Source organism: Macaca nemestrina, chromosome 4 (assembly GCF_043159975.1).
Source record: "Macaca nemestrina isolate mMacNem1 chromosome 4, mMacNem.hap1, whole genome shotgun sequence".
Classification (NCBI taxonomy): domain Eukaryota; kingdom Metazoa; phylum Chordata; class Mammalia; order Primates; family Cercopithecidae; genus Macaca; species Macaca nemestrina.
Window position 1 is genome coordinate 34,448,900 of NC_092128.1, and position 5,546 is coordinate 34,454,445.

The 5,546-nt window shown below is 36.7% G+C and overlaps 1 non-coding gene across 1 annotated transcript; it reads right to left on the bottom strand.

Moving 5' to 3' along the window:
* Positions 1 to 369: 369 nt before the first annotated feature.
* Positions 370 to 473, bottom strand: LOC112425597 (U6 spliceosomal RNA). The gene has a single exon (XR_003016714.1). It is a non-coding gene; the product is annotated as a U6 spliceosomal RNA (small nuclear RNA).
* Between the last annotated feature and the right edge of the window lie 5,073 nt (positions 474 to 5,546).

Below are 5,546 nucleotides of genomic sequence, written 5' to 3' on the forward strand. Positions count from 1 at the left end.
TTGCTGTTATGTAGTAGCATAAATAAATAAAACTCAGGCTGCTCTTTTCACTCTCTTCAGATTGCAGTATTCAGAGTTTCAATGCTGCATTTGCCTCTACCTTGCTCAGTAACTGTGGAACAGCGAGTTAGCCTTTTTATGGCCATTTAAATATGCAAAATTGTTGACAAAGGACCAGTATTTTAAGAGCTTGGAATCCTCTTAATAAAACAGTTTTAATACTCATTTTTCTAATATTTTCTATTATAGTAAAATGCACATAAAATATAACATTTTAACCATTTTTTTCAGTGTACAGCTCAGGGATATTAAGTACGTGCATATTGTTGTGCAACCATCACTGCCATTTGTATCTAGAACTCTTTTCATAAAAGTATGGAAAGCTTCATCAATTTGCGTGTCATCTTTGTGCAGGAGCAGTGCTAATCTCTGCTTCATTCTAATTTTAGTATATGTGCTGCCAAAGCGAGCGCTTTAAATGCACATTTTAAAGAAAACATTTATTTACAGAGAAAGGAAAAGAAGAAACTGTGACCTTGAAAGACGGTAATAATCTTTTGATTATTGTTAACAAAATAACGGCTTAGATCAATTCCATAAAGCTCCATACCAGGATACTGGGGCATGGACAGTGACTGTCATGTTCTTCCATAAAATGCCCATTGATTCTACACTCAGAAGCAGAGTATAGAGATGGATTGTCTGATCCAAAATGAATATTCCTATATTTTTCTAATTTTCTGGTTGAAGATGAGAAACTGAAAAGTAATTCAAACTCAGATTGAGTCTTTCTATATGCCAGACATTGTTCTAAATAATTTATACACACTGCTTGCCTTAATCCAACAAGAACACAATGAGATAATTTTCTTATTTTCATTTTAAAGATAATAAAGCTGAGATTGAAATGGTATAATAGATTACTCAAGGCCACATAATCAGTTAAGGGTAGGTGAAAGAAGTAGCTCTAGGTTGGCCTGACTCCACAGTCCTTTGTCTTAACCTCTGTGTTCTGTTTTGTTCTATTTCTCTCTTTTTTAAAAGATAGCAGACCATGCCTGCCCATATATTTTAGATTTATGGCCTCAGTCTCCCCAAATCATTCTGTTTTTATATTATTTTTTCTTTTGCAAACAAACTTTTATATGGTAGACAATAATACTTACCTGATCACGGTTTGGACTTGTGTTCTCACAATTCTAAGTGTTTTCTCTGTTGATTTTAAAGCCACTTCATTGAATTATGGTTGACATACAAAAAGCTGTACCTATTGAATGTACACCGAGTTGATAAGTTTGAAGATAAGTATACACCTGTGGAGTCATCACCACAGTTTATGCCATTAACGTGTTCATCATATCCAAGATTCCTCCTGTCCTCTTATTTATTATTATTTTTATTTGTGATAAGAACACTTAACATAAGATAAATCCTCTTAGCAGATTATAAAATATACAGTACAGTATTGTTAACCATAGGCTATGCTGTGCAGTAAATCTCTAAGACTTATTTCTCAGGTATAATTGAAACTTTGTATCCTTTGACTAACACCTTCTGTCCTTCCCAGTGCCAGCCCCTGGCAACAGGTTTGTGAATTTTAGGGTACAGGGTAAGGTTTTTTTCTTTTTTTGACCGAGTCTTGCTCTGTTGCCCAGGCTGGAGTGCAATGGCACGATCTCAGCTCACTGCAACCTTTGCCTCCTGAGTACAGCGATTCTCCTGCCTCAGCCTCCTGAGTAGCTGGGATTGGAGGCACCTGCCACCATGCCCAGCTAATTTTTGTATTTTTAGGAGAGATGGGGTTTCGCCATGTCGGCCAGGCTGGTCTTGAACTCCTGACCTTGTGATCTGCCTGCCTTGGCCTCTCTGTAAAAGTGCTGGGATTACAGGCGTGAGCCACCGCGCCCGGCCTGGAGGATTTTTATCAGCGTCCTTTGGTGCAATTCCTCTATATTCATTCTTGTAATTTGCTGATTTCTGAAATTATGCCTTTGAAATTAAAACATTTCTTGAAATAAAACTGCCGTACCAGAAGACACCCTATAGAACTCAATACGGTTCTTACAAACATTCCTGCATCTACGTTCTGATTCTAACACCTGTTATGCACTAAGAGATATAGCTATTTCCAGAATTTGTTCAAATGGAACTTTACTACCATACGCTATGTTATTTGGGAAGTCTTAAATATTTGTAAGCTGTTGGTGAGTTTTCTGCTTATTTAGACTTTGTTTTGTGGGCTTTCCTCACACAGCGCCCGCCCCTGGTGTTATTAGGAGCTCTCTGCTGTAGTTAGGTGGAAACAGTGTGGTTTGGAAGACACCTGATTCAGGTTTTGCTTTGGCTTTCTCACTTGTTGTGTGTAATGTGTAATTATGGTCAACTTTTTCCAATCTCCAAGCTTACAGGCAGTAGGAATTTCAGACTTACAATCAAGTAGATACTTTTGTAGTTGAGTAGAAATATATTTCATGTTTGTTAGAAGGAGTGGCAGAGAAGATTGGGAAATGGCTTTAATTTTATGCCAACCAGTCTATACTGATGATAAAGAAACTGATCTGAAGTCCATGTTTCTCTCTTCTCTATTCCTTCCCTTCTCTTCCCTGAGCCTCTCCTGCAAGCAGGCCTGACCAATCACTGACACCGCCTCATGGATATAGTTGGATCATAAGAGCTGGAGGCCAGGCACAGGGCACAACTTTCCTAATCCCTTTCCTTTTACTTCCTCCCTTAAGCACTGGATTCTAACACTGCAGGTTAACGTGTCTCTGCACCAAGTTCAGCAGGCAACCTTATTGTCTAAGGCACCAGACCAGCTTTCTATTCATTTCCAATGTTGTTTACTCTCATCGTAGAGACCTGCTTATTTATTTATTAGTATTTTAGAAAATGTGGTAAATTTAGAAAATAGAGTACTATTTAGTCTTTAAAAAGAGGGAAATTCTGCAAGAAGCAATGACATGGATGAACTTTAAAGACATCATGCTGAGTGAAATAAGCCAGTCACAGAAAGACACATACTGCTTCATTTCCCCTATATGAGGTATCTTAAATAGTCAAATTAACAGAATTATAGAGTGAAATGGCAGTTGCCAAGGGCTGGGGGATGGGGAAAATGAGGAGTTAGTTATCAATGGGCATAAACTTTCAGGTGAGTGATATGAGTAAATTCTAGAGATCTGCTGTATCACATTTTAACATAATTTGTAAGTGGAGGCTAAGCTATGGGCACACAAAGGCACAGAGAGCGGTATAATGGGCATTGGAGACTCAGAAGGGGGAAGATTAAGAGGCGGGTGATAAAAATCTACACACTGGGTACAGTGTACACTACTCGGGAGGCCGCTGTGCTAAGACCTCAGAATTCACTACTATACAATTCATCCATGAATTGTAACCAAAAACCTTGTACCCCAGAGCTATCGAAGTATTTTAGAAGATAGTTTTTTTATATGGTTAATAAAAATATACTGAACCCACGTTAATCACTTAGTCATGGAATTTTTAAAGATGAAGGAAGCATAATCCTCAATGTTCAGACTTCATCTAGTACATGTAAACAATTATGACAATACAATGTGTTATAGGCTAATAACAGAAGGATGAGCAACAATCTAAAGGCCCACAGAGCAGACAGCTGAGTGTTTATTATACTGTTATGAGGCTTCCCAAGGCAGGTGATAACTGAGCTAGATGTTGAAGGGTGAGAAGAAGCTTTTCAGGCAGAAAAGACAGAAAATGGCCTTCAAGGCTAAAGAATATCATATGGATGTAGAAGCATGCGCTGACCTATAGTCAACAATACTATGTTATACACTCAAACATTTGTTAAGAGGGTAGATTTCATCTAAGTGTTCTTACCCACAATAAAATAAATATTAAAAATTAAAGACAGCTGCTTTTGTAATATAGCTTTCCAGTGAGGAAAGCGAGATTACACTAAGGTTTTGTTAAAATTTCCAAACAGTATCTGGTCTCTGTTACCTGAGAATATTTCACATTCCCTTGATTTAATTTTGTGGAGCGGAATTGCTGAAATTTTGTGGCTTGATGTGCTCTTCTGGATGATGTTGTGCAGAAAAAGATTTCTGACTATGTACCATAAACATCTATTTTAAAAAAGGGCAATTGTTTAAAATGAAAAAGCTTTTTAATTCTTGAAGATGTACATTTCCCATGTTATCATTTAGGAGACGAAATGCTGTTTTTAAGTTTGATTCTTCTTTTCTCTCTAATATTCAATCAATTCCTGAAGATTGTTCCAAATGCAAGTCTCGATAAATCAGACAATATTTCCTCAACATGAGTAAATGTCAGTGCTTTCAGCTTCCAGTTTTGTTTCGATTGTAATTGTTATTTGTGCTTTTTGAGAAAGAAGTGTTTTAAATGAACACAAAAGTTTCCTTTGTTTGATGTCCTGCAAAATGAGTACGTCTGAGTTGCATCTATTAAAAAGTCTTATATGAGTCAATTTTGTTATTGTCAGCCCCCCAGCCCCCACTTTTGTTTACATGAGTGAACTAAGAGGAAACAACTGTTATTTGACCAATTTGTTTAAATAAAAAGTGACTATGTGTCTCCTAGAAAAATGGCAGGATGTGTTTTTAAATTCTGAATGCCACAACTAAATTTAGCCAAAGTGCATTGCTTTCCGAATGCTTCCAAAATGGAACACTGTGCTTTTGATTGCTGCTTTTGGAGTCTCATTAAGACACTAAAAGGTCAAAGGAACAAGGACTGGAGCGAAATACACTCATTTACAATACACACAGCACAATTAAAGTGTAGAAACCAGCCTTACACACCATGTGTTTCTCCCAGGATATCTGTATAATACAGAGTCCTCTTTATGTGGGTAGCTGATGCGTCTAAATGGTTACATTTATTCTGCCAAATGTCTACAGAGTTTTTACCAGTGGGGAAATATTTTAGATTGCCTACTGTTTCTTCATTATTTCTGAAGAGAAGGTGATACCAGATCAGAATTTTTAAATAAAATGACATCTTTATCCCCTTAGATTTCTACTTTTTTAAAAGACAGACATTCTTCATAAGACCTCTGCTATTACACATACTTTTAAAATTTCATGAGGTGAGAGGGAACAAAATGATTTCTGCCCTTGGAAAGTCTCTCATTGAGGGGTGACATCAGATTTTGACATAGAATACATTGAAAGTACAAACTAACTTGAAACTCAGTTTTCCCAGAAGAGTCTGATCTAGCTTGCAATCCAATTTTCTCAGGCACATTCCTGGAATTTGTTTCTGCTAGTAATCAGAAGATTATTTTCATGTGTATGTGATGATGTCCTGAGTGGAATCAGTGGGAGCTTTCCTCTAATGTGAACTCACCCTTTAATGTTTTACTTACCTAATATATTAAGAGAAATAGAATAGTTTTAAACACCTTGGTACTTGTTTTCCACATTATTTACCTTTTATTCTCTTTGGATCTTAAATGTCTCAAAACAAATTTTAACAAAGTAATACCCAAACCTAGCTTTTTGTCCTTAATTGATTACTATAGTATTTAACATTCTTGCACG